Source organism: Anopheles arabiensis, chromosome X (genome assembly GCF_016920715.1).
Source record: "Anopheles arabiensis isolate DONGOLA chromosome X, AaraD3, whole genome shotgun sequence".
NCBI classification, from domain to species: domain Eukaryota; kingdom Metazoa; phylum Arthropoda; class Insecta; order Diptera; family Culicidae; genus Anopheles; species Anopheles arabiensis.
The window spans coordinates 19313182-19328278 of record NC_053519.1 but is presented as its reverse complement, the minus strand read 5'-3'; positions in this window follow the sequence as shown (position 1 = coordinate 19328278).

Here is a 15097-nt window from a genome sequence, read left to right as displayed (position 1 = left end):
GAGCATTTTTAAGGACATAAAGGAGACCATTGAAGCAACACCAAACATAAAATTCTGGAAGACATTACAGTCATGCGGCGAAGCAACAGGTAAAACGATTTTTACACTATTAGCGCAGAGGAGACTACTATTTTGAGGGAGCACAGAAACACAACCGTTGACAAAGAATACAAAAAGCAAAGGACTTAGTACGCTTCCTTGATGCACGCCAGAGAGACCTACGAATGTTTCGGAGAAACTATCCCAGACTCGTACTTTGTAAAAACGGGCAGAAAGATAACATCCAAGCCAATGTAAGAGGTAACGTAAAAGTCAAGGAAAAGTCAAGCTAACAGAAGATTGAGTAGTATGCTATCAAATGTTGCTTTCATATCGGTATATATGGCGTCAATTTGGCTTGCGGATTAAAGAGCTGGCAATATAACAGATAATAGACACATAAGGTTTTTACCGGTAGCTTTTGGGCATGAAACCGTGCTGGAGAGGAGATATATATCTAGAGACAATAGGAGACAGGTACGAGTGAACAATCGAATCCATAATTTTGGATAGTAAGCATTGTATCGCAATACTGCGGTAATTAGAACATAAAGAGCGATCGTTATTTTTGTGAATGGGAATTAGAAAAGCGGATTTCCAAATGGTGGGACCCTCACGGAATGATCTCTAGAAAATACAACAGATGTTAAATGGTGGTGGATCTACCATTCTCTGTATTAGGTACAGATAGTATCGTTGGTGGATTAACTGTTCGTACAAATGTACGTTCTATTGCGTTAAGTCTAGGTATTACAGGGCATTACCTTCTTCTAATACGTTTTGCTTCTGTATACATACTGTTTTCCGTTTTAATTTTGCTTATCTCCATTTTGTCCTGGAAGATTTGACAGTTTTTGTCAAGGGTGGTGTGTGGTTCTCCACACAATACACACTTTGTTTTTATACACACGTCACACGTTTGCAACAGTTGGCACATATTCTATCCCATTTACACCATTTTTCTTTTCCTGCCTTAAACATGATATTTGCCGGTTTAGTACTTACCAGTTGGTCATTTACTTTTCTTTTCATAATGTTGACCTCTTCGACTTTTTGCTCGTTGAGTCTTGCAATGGTTTCTTCTTCGGTCAGAAACTCAATATCTGGGCATCTTATCAACCTTTACATGTGTTTTGTGTGGGATTTGTTTGTTATTACTACTATTTCCCCTCTATAGTGCGGAATTGATTTATTATTTATTAAATTTTTCGCCTGTTTCTGTTTGCATGCACGTTTTAACAGTTTGCCATCGTTCATGTGATTTACCTGAATCGGTTTTCCGTTAATCGCATTATACAATATTTGTCATACTATAAATGGGTTGACTCGGCTTAGGTCATTGTTAGACGATGTTGCTATCATCAGTGGAAATATTTCTTCCTCTGTGGAATAATTTCCCAATGTTACCATTCTATTTCGTTTCCCGATCTCCCTGCTGGTCATTACTTTTCCACCGTGAACAAACATTATGACACGCTGTCGAAAATTGGTACCTTCAAGACAGAAATAGGTGAGTTAGAGTCAAAATTTTGCGGCGACGACTGTATTAAAGATACATGATGAAGATTTTGACACGAAAAGATTTGTTGGAAGCTACAAAAAAATGTAAATTTGATTCGTGATGAAAGGACCGATAGATTAAGATGTCCGATTTTCATAGATCAAAAGCACCATGTGGTGTAGTCGGTGAAGAAGAAAACAAAAATTAGGCAAAAAAATTTTTTTTTTTGTAATAAAATGGATTCACAAACATGCATAGGCCCTTTTAGTAATTCAACAATTTGAAGCTCCACAACCATCACATCCTTCTTGTATGTTTTTAAATGTTTTTACTTACTTACTTACTTATCCGGCGCTACAACCGCTTTGCGGTCTTGGCCTGCCTCAGGAGTGTCCGAAACCGCTCACGGTCTCGCGCCTTCGTCTGCCAGTCCGTTGTCCCGGCCTTAATGGCGGACGCCTCCACGCCATCTTGCCACCTCAATTTGGGCCTACCACGCCTCCTCTGTCCTTGTGGACTTTACGGGCTGGGTCGTCCGTTTCCATGCGTATAACATGGCCAGCCCACCGAAGCCTGGCGAGCTTTATACGATGTAGGACAGTGAAGTCGCCGTACATCTCGTATAGCTCGTCATTATAGCGGCTCCTCCATTGTCCTTCCACACATACGGGGCCAAGTATCCTTCTGAGCATCTTCCTCTCGAACGCGGCTAAGAGGGTTTCGTCAGATTTGGACAGTGTCCATGTCTCAGAGGCGTATGTGAGCACTGGTACTATATAGGTACTATATAGTCCCAGCTTCGTCCGTCGTGACAGGTTCTTTGAGGTGAACAGCTTTTTCAGGCTGGAGATTACAGATTACAGGCTAGATTACACAAATTTTTCTGAATTTCAAGTAAATTCAAGTAAAATAATATGTTTATAAAAACATATGACTTAAGTCTTAGATTTATCATTTTATGATAAATTGATTTATAAATTGATTTATTATTTTAGATTTTTTGATGTAGTTAGCGAACAAACGTAGGATGGAAATCCGCTTACTCGATACTATGTTACAATGTTTTGGAAAACGGAGGGATAAGAAGGATAGGCCAGGCACAATTCTTTCGATGGCTTGTTTAATACATGCCAAGTTGGAGATACTCCAATGTGACACTCAATCGGATTGCTAGAATCGGGCTAGAACCATTTTCGAGCCCAAGTAAACAATGTTAAGGTACTTTTGAATATTGTTCACTTATAAGTAAATATTTGACGGTCAACTGAAATTCTGATGCTTTTCTGAACATTTTTCAATCGCTACTAAATATTTGCTTTATCCAATATTAACATATACAGGCGGTCCCGAGATTTTTAAAAATAATGAAAAATACCAATGAAATGAAATGAAATTAGGGGTTTCACTTGTTTAGTTACGATTGAACGAAGTTCAGATAGGCATCAGTCAAGGAATGTGTAGGATTGAGGTACCGTAATGAAGAACGATTTGACAAGTACCTAAAAGTTCGTTGCAGACAGCTTGACATCTGAATGCCTTTTTCGATTCAAATTCTAAATATGATTATAATGATGAATCGGTTTGGTAATCGCAAGGAAACTGTTAATTGGTTCAAACATTTGATAGGAAATAATTAACTGCGGTTTTGATGAATGTTCAAGTTCTTTCTGCTGTCAAATGGCATGGACAAGATGGCCAAACCGATTTTTGCTAATATTTGACTTCGTCCTACGCAGGCATTGTGCATCAGTATTTCAGTTAGACGTCAAATGTCTACTTATAGTTGAACAATCTACAAAATCAGCTTAATATTGTTTATTTGGGCTTAAAAAAGGTGTAAGCAATCAAAACTGATTTGACTTCCCGGGTCGCCGGTGAGCCGAAAAAGGGTAAAATGTTTTCAAATTAAACATCTAGCGAGAGCGCCCTCTAAAGGAAATTAGGTTAAACTATGTTCCCAACAAAAGCGTCATCTAATGAGAATGCATGGCGACATTCTGTCGAGCTTTTGAGGTCCATTCGAAAGAAGGCGTAACGCATATAACGGTTTTATATCGCAAAGTGGTTAATGATGACTCAATGGCGATGCTCGGCTTTTCCCGTTTAGATGAGGTAGGGTCAAAGCTGGTACTGGTCAAAGAAAGAACTTTATCCAGATGAACTCTTAGTACATGTTCATCATGTTACTTTGTTTTCTGTTTCTAAACCGTAGTCCACCTTCCAGCTGAACACACAGATGTCAACGACAGTCCGTAAAAACACAATAGCTGGTATTGGCGATAGTTTCCAATTCAGCAGAAGGTCTAAATATGCTCTTCCCCCGATACCAAGTAAAAGTTATCTGTTGATGAATTTTTTGACAGTTAATTAACAATCTCGAACCCGTTCAAAAGTGTCGGCTGCTACTTGGGAGTGGAGACAGAAAGGATGGCATTGTCCCACTTCCGCCCTCCACCGTCCGGGCACCACCGGAGCGAAAAAGATGCTTTTAGTTTAATGAGCGATAATGGATTATATTTTCCACGTACGATTTCCACGAACCGTCCCCCACGCCGCGTTAGCCAACGGGATCGGGACGGGATGGACATGATAGTTTTCTCCTTTCCTTCCCTCACACCCACCCTCCCGCATTCCCGCCAGTAAAATGGTTTGTCAAAGCTGCGGAGACAATTGGAGAAGATAAATAATCGTTGCGCTGTCATACATATATGTGTGCCCCGCTTACTCCCTTCTCTCCCGACTGAGGTGCTGTGTGTGCGTGTCGGGAAGGGATAACAGAAGGAGTGGAAAGGCCGGAGCACGGGGGAAAAGCGTTTCCTCACTCGTCTCTCTCGAAACGCTAAGTGAGTATGATAAATGGTTTTTTTGATGTTGTTGCTTCGTTGTGTTGTGTTAGGTATGTGCCAGTGTGTGTGTGTGTGTGTGTATATTAAATGGTGTGCCCACGGACAAACCCACCCGAACTTGGCAATTCACCACGTGTGCATCATCCCGTGTACCGTAGACCGCAAAGCGGGTGGAACGACCGTATTGTGCGCTTGGAGGTGATGACGCTCTCACTTAGCATAAGTCATCCGAAACCAGTGCCAGTGAAGTTCTTTCACAGCGTGCCCGGGAAAACGGTTCGATTATGGCTTCATTTTGTGCTTCCACCTTCCAGCCGCAGCGGACCATCCAGCACCTTTACATCGTTCTTCAGGGCTATTAATAGTAGCTGTTTCCCGGATTGTTTTTCTTCCCGTATCACATTTTCATAAACTGTGTGTGTGTGTGTGCGGCGAACAGAGAACTGTGGGAGGACTAATTTCGCTAAGTAGTTCCCCGGTAGTTCGGGTTTGCCACAGCCATTCCAGTGTCCATTAATCTTGAGCACAGAGCGCGCCCCATCCTCCAGACATGGTCCGACCCGGTGCGTGCCATTGACAAATGAATTTGACAGTTTAATCAAAGCTAACACTTGACAACGTACGAGCTCTCGGGAAGATCGTCTAGTGCGGGAAAAAGGTTTGCGCACATACACACACACACACACACATGCGAACACACAAGGCCACGGCGGAAGAAGAAACACGGACCCTATTGACAGCTTCATCACTTTTGAAGGTCCCCGCCCCATAACCAAGTCCCCGGACACGCTTTATTTGCACCGCTGCTGACCACTGCTGACCGATCGACTGTAAACCCCATGGGACATGCGACATACAGAGAGATGGGTTTTGGGTGCATCAAAAATGCATCAGCAGAGCGCGGTTCATGGGCAAACCCCTCTCGTTTCGCACATATCGATAATGTCGATAAATCAATCAGTCGCAGAGAGTGGTCGCATGCGTGCGGAACGGAAACGGCGTGCGAAAAGGGAACAGAATGGAAGGAAGAGGGACACAGCAGTGACCACACGCTGACCAGCTTCAAAAAACACAAGAGGGTAAAGGTAATTAAATTAAAACCATCGACACGGGTTGCACTGGAAATCACGAACGAAAATCGCAAAACGGCGTCTCGGCCTTTGTCCCGATTTCGGAACCACTTTGTGCGTGTGTGTGTGTGTGTGAGTATGATTGTGGTCGCACACGTGTGGCCACTGAATCGGCGTGGCGTGGGATCGGAATCGCCTTAACAAGCCCGTAATTATCACGCGTGTAATTACAAACGATTCGCACACGGAAGAAGAGCAACCAAAAAGAATATCAAGAAGAACACACAAGCCACAAAAAAGAGACGCATCAGATCGGTTGGAAGGGGGAAATACTAATACTGGATAAGAAACAAAGAAACCAACCGGCTAAAGTAATGCATCCTTTTTAAAACCGCCTGTAAGGTATGCAACCATTATTGCAAAACTCGCAGGTAAGGCGGCGCTCTGGCAGCCATCGAACGAGACCAACAAACTCTACACTATTCGATAGGTGCACTGTCATCTGTTCCATGTTGTATAGACCTGTGATGAAGCACTGCAAAACACATGTACAGTGGAACCCCGCATAACGAGTTTAATCCGTTCCAGTCACTCACTCGTTAAGCGAAAAATTCGTATTCGGGAGTGTCTTTTCCATATGATTTGTATGAAAGGTGAAATTATTCATTCCAGGGTCAAAAATGTGCTACAAGAATGGGCGTATATGCAGTTGAAAAATTGAAAGTGTCTTCACAACAAATTCTAGCAGTTGGTAGATCATGTGTTGATAACACCTGAGTAGCGAAACGCAAAACAACACTCGTTGATATAGTACACTTCTGCACAATTATTAGGCACTTCTCCTCCTGGCAATAGTTTTATATTGAACGATTCGTAGAATGAAAACTCATTTGTCGGAGCGCAAAGTTATTAAAATTAAAGAAATACTCAGCCGATCCAAGCTTACCGAGTTACCGAGTCCAAGCTACAAACAAATTTATTCTGCATCCGAGTAATGTTGCTCATTATGCGAGTTGTTACTCGTTAAGCGAGATGTTTGTTGAGTATTTATATTTGATCATTATAAGGGGAACTCGTTATGAGGGATTTTACTGTATTTTCAACTGGAAAATGAAGTTTTATAGTTTAAATGATTATCTTGTAGAGAAAATGGTAAGAAAGAAATTCTAGTTATTTACATCAATAATGATCAAAACATCACTTAAATTCTTCTTCTTTGGCACAACAACCGTTGTCGGTCAAGGCCTGCCTTTGTACCCACTAGTGAAGTGAGCTTGGCTTTCAGTGACTTATTGTTACCATAGCAGGATATTCAGTCCTGCGTATGAGAGCACGGTCTATTCGTGGCTTGAGCATATGACGGGCATGTTGTTAAGTCGTACGAGTTGACGACTGTTCCACCAGACCGGCACATCACTTAAATTATATAAATAAAAATGTAAACAAACGCCAATGGGAAAACACACACATTTCAGGAAGCAATAACAGTTAGCCAAAACTGAAGTAGGAAAAGAAAAAGAAGTTCGTCATGTTGGGAAAAGTTCGTCATAAACATTGACCCATCTTTATCATGCAAAGAAGTTTGGAGTATATTGAAAAATTTGGCAGAAAATAGTCAATTCTTATTTCCAACACTGGTGAATAACAATAAACCAATCACTCCATCTTGCGTTGCAGAACATTTGGCACAATATTTCTATGACGCATCTGCAACTTCTAAATACTCAGCTGCCTAATCCCACAAAATTGAAAAAATATCATCCATATCATATGATGATACAAATAATTAATCCTATAACAAACTAATTTCCATAGATAAAACTATGCTGGGCTTTGAGAAAATGTAGAAGAAACGCTGATGGAAAGACGATATCGGTTATCCGCTTCTCAAACGGTTAACCAATTATGTATTACACTGCTTTCTGCAAAAATATAATAACACATGAAACACAGGTGAACTTCCAAATAATTGGAAAACTAGTCTGATCGTCCCAATTGCAAAGGCAGAAAAAAAAACTTCACACAGTTATAGACCGATCTTTTTGCTATGTTGTATGAGTATAATCCTGGAACGTTTAGTCAACCGACGACTAATTGAGGAGCTAGAGAGTAGAAATTTGTTGAGTAATAAACAGCACGCATACAGAATCGGCCTTGGTACACTAAGGCCAACAATAAAAAATACCATAATAATTGTGCAGTAGTCAACCTATCGAAGGCCTTTGATTGTAGCTGGCGTCCGATAGTTCTTGAGCAATTGAAGTTTTGGGGATTTGGAGGATTAACTTTTAACAATAAAAAAACTAAGAAAAACAGACCGAACCGACCGAAAAGTACTGATTGGAGCATATACCTCTAACATCAAGGTTTTGAAGAACAGCTATATTATCACCTACCTTTTTATAATAAGCATGCAAACCATATTATTCTCTGTCCCTGCTAATTTATTCGATGCTGATGAAATAATACTAACTACTTCAGATAAATCGGAAACAAAAAATAACTAATCTACAAAAAGCACTCAATAAACTTTATCGCTGGTGTTAATTGACGATTGAACTAGTGATGTGCTGTATGGAGCGCACCCACGGCTCCGATCCGACTCCGACTATTGTTAGTTCGATTCCGACTCCGGCAAAATGGAACCACTAGATCCGCCCGGAGTCGGAGTAGCTCGGAGTCGTCCGGAGTCGACCGGAGTCGTCCGGAGTCGACGACTCCAAACGACTCCGAACGACTCCGAACGACTCCGAAAGACTCCGACTCCGAACGACTCCGGACGACTCCGAACGACTCCGGACGACTCCGAACGACTCCGAACGACTCCGACTCCGGGCGACTCCGAACGACTCCAAACGACTCCGGATGACTCCGACTCCGGGCGACTCCGAAGGACTCCGAAGGACTCCGAACGACTCCGACTCCGGGCGACTCCGAACGACTCCAAACGACTCCGGATGACTCCGACTCCGGGCGACTCCGAAGGACTCCGAAGGACTCCGAACGACTCTGGACGACTCTGGACGACTCCGGACGACTCCGAACGACTCCGACCAACTCCGAACGACTCCGAACGACTCCGACTCAGAACGACTCCGGACCACTCCGAACGACTTCGACTCCGGGCGACTTCGACTCCGGGCGACTCCGGGCGACTCCGGGCGACTCCGGGCGACTCCGGACGACTCCGAATGACTCTGAACTAATGTGATATTAGTTTTAAACGCTGTGGAACACCAGTTTTCTTTCGGTTGAGGAGTTCAATATATTTAATGTATCTCTTTCGGAGTTCTGGAAGCGACTAGCGCTGTACATTTATACATGAGTTCAATGAGAGGTACGCTCACCTCGCGTGAATTGACAGCAACGTCAGGTTGCGTCATTTGTACTACTGACGGACATTATATATCCCAACACGAACGACTCCGAACGACTCCGAACGACTCCGAATGACTCCGAACGACTCCGACTCCGGACGACTCCAAATGACTCCGAACGACTCCGACGACTCCGAACGACTCCGAACGACTCCGAACGACTCCGGACGACTCCGACTCCGGGCGACTCCGGACGACTCCGGACGACTCCGGACGACTCCGAACGACTCCGGACGACTCCGAACGACTCTGAACGACTCCAAACGACTCCGGGCGACTCCGTACGACTCCGGACGATTCCGAACAACTCCGGATATTGCAGCGCGTGACTACCTTACGGAGTCGATTCCGAATTTATCGGAGTCGGATCGGAGTCGACTCCGGGATTTTGACAACTTTACCCATCACTAGATTGAACTATCAACAACAAAAAATTAAATCTTTGATATGTGTAATAACTCTCACAAAAGGGCATTAACACCTATAAAAATTGAATAAGATATTTGGCCGTATCGGGGTGGTCGTTCGTCGAAGAACGTTCGTCGCTCATGAGTGGACAGGGTTGTACCACTAGATTGGACAGAACAAAACCTAGACAGTTTTCTAATTTTTGATCATAGAGGGCTATGAAATGAGTGAAAATGAGCGTCGGGGCGAACGTTCCCGGGAACGAACGACCACCCCGATACGGCCGATTATTCCAAACGCAAGAGCAATAGACATTTTAGGGATTATCAATGACTCAAGATTAAAGTTTCTACAGAACTTTCTCTACATTAAGAAATGATCAAAAGCAGATTAAATATTCTTCATTTGTTAGGCTGTGGAAATAAGAATCTACAAAACACACACTTCTTACTATTTTCAACGGTTGGTTTATTCCAAAATTATTGTACGGCATTGAATTTGTTTCCAAGGGCAATTCCACCTTAGTCTGCAAGTTAGCTGCAATGTACCACTCTGCTTTGAAAAAATACAGGAGCTTTTATCACTAGCCCAAACACAGTAGTGGAAAACTACCTCTCGATCTTGTTATAGTTCCTAAAACAGTAAACTTAACTGGTGGATGGCTTGGTATATAATAGTGCTGCTGGCTGTGGTATCACACACATTATTTACATCACATTATTTTTACAGATAGCGCTAGTATTCTGAAGGCTTTAGAGAAAGGATCCATATGTAACCCTTAGGATTTTACGAGTCCCAAACCTATTGTTACAAATTTGAGAAGGGTTTATGTATTCGAATTGTATGTACGATTTTGACAATCGTTTAATGTGTTCGAAAAATAGTGTTACGATATTGAGCTGACTTGGAAAAACCTGTAACGTTTTATCGAGTCTGATGGCTTGTTCGATGGCTGCCAGAGCGCCGCCTAAAGCGATGCGTCCTTAATCGGGAATCTTCCGTCTTCTGCCGTCCAGTTCATGCAAATAAACCATTCAAGCCAAGGGTTTCCCGAATCGCAGCAATGACACTGTCGTTAGCATTTGCATTGCAAATCCACGGACTTCGGCACTGGACATTCATGCAGTCAATTGCAGTTGCAGCGTGCAAGGGATGGATGGAATGCGATAGTGAACCTGCGGAACGTTGCGAAGCGGAAGGAGAGGCAGTTGCAATCGACATCCAATCACCATGTAAGAGCCCCCTGTTGATCATTTGCTTGCCAGGCAGCTTTCCTCCGGCTCGTCGCTCGCCGCCGAACCGGTTTGATTTAAATATAAAATAATTTCGAATTTATTTTATGGATTAAACCTAGCCGTGATGGGGGTGATGGGGGATGATGATTGTCCTGGTGGGTTATAAATTTTGCGTTTCATCACTTTCCCCCTCGAAATCCATCGAGCCTGCCCGATTGTAATCAGGCGATGACAAGAAGCGGTGGTGCATCTCGTGGCGAGATGACGTGCGACGCGCGGGGAACAAAAGTCCATCAAATGCAATTGCAGTTGCATGGCTCGTTGTTTTTCAATCAAAACTGGCACAATGGTAACAGGCCCGGAAGAAAAGCCGTGTTGTAGTTTTTGAATGGGGGGTTTGTACTATGTAAATTATTTGCCCATTCATTTTAATGCACGCACCGCGTAGGAGCTGCAGCCGAAGGGATGGCCCAATGAGTCACGCACACACTCTTGTTTGATGCGTTTTTAGTGCGTGTGAAGGTGGTGACGGGGCGAAGGGAAGCTGGAAGAGGAAACTGCAACTGGATTTGTCAAATGGGTTGTATGCGTGTGTGTGTGTAATATGTAAATCGGTTGTTTTAGCAAAAACGCATCTTTACCAGTGCGTCTGTACAGGCGCCCGAAAGGTAGGCTAACCGCCGGGCACGTCCGCAAATGCGTGTTGTTATACCACTTTGTTGCGAGCACAGGCTGCTGGATTTACTTTTCTAATCTGTGTTCATCCGTTCTCCTAGCTCACTCTCGCTTCCTTTCCTCTTCCGTTCCTGAGTGGAGTGGAGTAAATAGTTTACCGATAGCGCTATTTCCGGGGGAGTCGTGGTGCTGTCATAACAATTATGTTGCCAGTGCATAATGCACTCAACCACAGCGCAAATCGTCCCCACCTTTTCGCTAGCTTTTCTCCACCTTTCCTCCGGTGCGGTGTAATTTTCAGCCTGTCCTGACTCTCTTCCTCTTTCCCTTTTTCGCTTGCCGTGTAGTAAATGATTGTTATATTTGCAGTTTTTGTTCGCCCTCGTTTGGGTGGAAAATTGCACACCTAAGTGCAGAACGTATCTGGATTTAATGCAGCGCAAGCACTATGTGTCTGAATGTGTGTGGGAAATTGTACTTCATTATGCATTTGTAAGCGATGATCCTTTCGCGAGTGTGCCAATAAATCGTTTTTTTTTTGTTTTTTTTTTGGTTTAATTCCAGCAATGGTAGCAAGTGCATTGCGGCCCCTGGTGGGCGTTAATAATTAAACGAACGAAATGTATATTGATTTTTTTTTGCTGCAGCTGTTGAACATAAAAAGCTCAAAAGTTAACTGTGCATGGCTATTGTGCAGAGAGCATTTTATGATTTTCATTGGAACTGCTGCTGCCGCACAGTAGCGCACGGAACACTTATGGACACAGGCGTCATCGATAATGCAAAGCAATTGCGGCGTACACAGCCAAGGGACCGGCAAACTCAACCTCAATAATTCTCGCACCCGGGGTCGTAAAATTTCAAAATTTTTACTACCGTACTCGGTCCAGTCTCTCCGGCACAAGGTGACGAATGCGTGATGTAATTTTTCCCACACGTTCCCGTTTTGCGGTGTCCCACACAGATTGCGTACGAGTCGGGCGCAAAATCCATGGCTCCATCACTATCGCTTTGTTTTATGTCTTTTCAGTCGCCAGAGCAATCCTGCGTCTCCGCATGAAGCGCCGCTTTGATAGGGAAGCTTACCGTCGTCCTCAGAGCATGTGGAAGAAACCAGAGCAGAACATCGTATAAATGCAAAATGCTCCACCCGTTGCATAGCTTACGGGCGCTTTTATGCACACGTGAGAGAACAAAGCGCTAGCGTGCAAAGGAAGAAGTAGAAAAAAAGGAGTGGAAATCAAAATATTTGAACCGTTCGAAACCTTCGTTGGCAAACCGTTGTTTTAAACTACTATTTTCCACTTTGGCATAATTTGCTCCAAATACTGCGTCGACAAACATGTTCTTTCGGGCGGAAGTTAGTGCAGGTCCTGGTTCGAAGCGAGATCGTCCCTGTCGTGAACCTGAGTGTTCTTCCTTTGGTGCGATGTCTCAAGTGGCTTTCGCTGTCATAAACTCTCGTCTACCATTTTTATACTCTTTCTCTACCCCTCGCACACGCTCTCAGCATGTGATCAATAGTTTTATCGTTTGGCGTTGTCCTTGTGGAGGAAAATATGGAAATGAAAACAAAAAGCGAATAGGGAACTCGGACTATCGTCGCTCCGAGCAAGATGCATACTTATTGAGCGCCGTAAAGCAAGGCGAGCTCGTACGTAAATTCGATTTTCATACTGCGCTCGAGAGAAGTTTGTCAAATATTTTTACTACCGTAACCCAAAAAAATACCCACACACACCCTTCAGCTTGTCGAGCGTAAAATTCACAGTGACATCGCTTTTAAAACATACATACATACACCCACACACCCACAAGCTAGACAATTCACCCCACGTCCTTGTCGGACCGTCCGGACGGTTACCTAAATCATAATTCAAAAATCAATGGAAATATTGTTATTGTATCGCGCGGATGTCTGAGTTGTGTCCATCGAGTGCTTTTTCTGCCGGCGCTTACTTCCAGCACCCAGAACACGAAACAATCTCCCGAAGGTCCAGTGGTTTCCTTGTGCAAGAAATTGCAACGTTCCGAAGGTTCTCTCGGGCCATTGTTTCGTGTTTCGGGATTTTGCCCGCGTGACAACTGCGATGTGGAGGGATAATTTAATCAGGCAGGGGATACATTTCCTTATTTTTCACCGCTCGCTGACCATCGGATGCGGGCGTACTGTAAGTGTGGTTTACTTCGCAAGGACAGAAAAGGAGCCAACGAGAACGAATGAAACCATTTCCTTGGCATGAAATGAAAGCGATCAAACAAGCTTGACCAGGCAGACCGTGCAACGCTCACTAAGGAGCACGCAGCTGTTGCACACTCAACTGCTTGCGAGTTAGTTTTGGGACGACGGAAAAAATGTGAAAAAAAAACCAAGTCAGGGATTTAAAGCGACGAAACAGAACGGAGAAAGGGCGGGGGGGGGGGGCAATTTAAGAAATATGGCAACGACGGCGAATAATCAAGTTTCGATAGAGAACTTTGTCGCTCGATTACGGTGACGCGTAATGAAATAAAGTCCACTGTGCTCAATGTGGCGTGTGTGTTTGTGTTTAGTTTCCACACCGACTGGGTGTCCTTTTGCAGCACACAAAGAAGACGCGGTGGTGTGGATGGCAAGCGTAAAGTGTCGAAAGCAGTCGTATCCGACAATGAATTGGCAATCGTAAGGATAATAATAAAAAAAAAAAACAATGGGTCTAGCAGGATTATGTTCAGTGTAGTGATGTGCTGTATGGAGCGCACCCACGACTCCGATCCGACTCCGACTATTGTTAGTTCGATTCCGACTCCGGCAAAATGGAACCACTAGATCCGCCCGGAGTCGGAGTCGTTCGGAGTCGTCCGTAGTCGACCGGATTCGACCGGATTCGTCCGGAGTCGACGACTCCGAACGACTCCGAACGACTCCGAACGACTCCGAACGACTCCGGGCGACTCCGAACGACTCCGACGACTCCGAACGACTCCGAACGACTCCGAACGACTTAGAGCGACTCCGGGTGACTCCGACTCCGGGCGACTCCGGACGACTCCGAACGACTCCGACGACTCCGAACGACTCCGAACGAATCCGAACGACTCCGGGCGACTCCGGGCGACTCCGAACGACTCATAATTCAAAAATCAATGGAAATATTGTTATTGTATCGCGCGGATGTCTGAGTTGTGTCCATCTAGTGCTTTTTCTCCGACTCCGAACGACTCCGAACGACTCCGAACGACTCCGAACGACTTAGAGCGACTCCGGGTGACTCCGACTCCGGGTGACTCCGGACGACTCCGAACGACTCCGACGACTCCGAACGACTCCGAACGAATCCGAACGACTCCGGATGACTCCGACTCTGGGCGACTCCGGGCGACTCCGGGCGACTCCGAACGACTCCGAACGACTCCGAACGACTCCGAACGACTTCGAACGACTCCGAACGACTCCGAACGACTTCGAACGACTCCGGGCGACTCCGGACGACTCCGACGACTCCGAACGACTCTGAGCGACTCCGAACGACTCTGAGCGACTCTGGATGAATCCGACTCCGGGCGACTCCGGACGACTCCGAACGACTCCGAACGACTCCGAACGACTTAGAGCGACTCCGGGTGACTCCGACTCCGGGCGACTCCGGACGACTCCGAACGACTCCGAACGACTCCGAACGACTTAGAGCGACTCCGGGTGACTCCGACTCCGGGCGACTCCGGACGACTCCGAACGACTCCGACGACTCCGAACGACTCCGAACGAATCCGAACGACTCCGGGCGACTCCGGGCGACTCCGAACGACTCATAATTCAAAAATCAATGGAAATATTGTTATTGTATCGCGCGGATGTCTGAGTTGTGTCCATCTAGTGCTTTTTCTCCGACTCCGAACGACTCCGAACGACTCCGAACGACTCCGAACGACTTAGAGCGACTCCGGGTGACTCCGACTCCGGGTG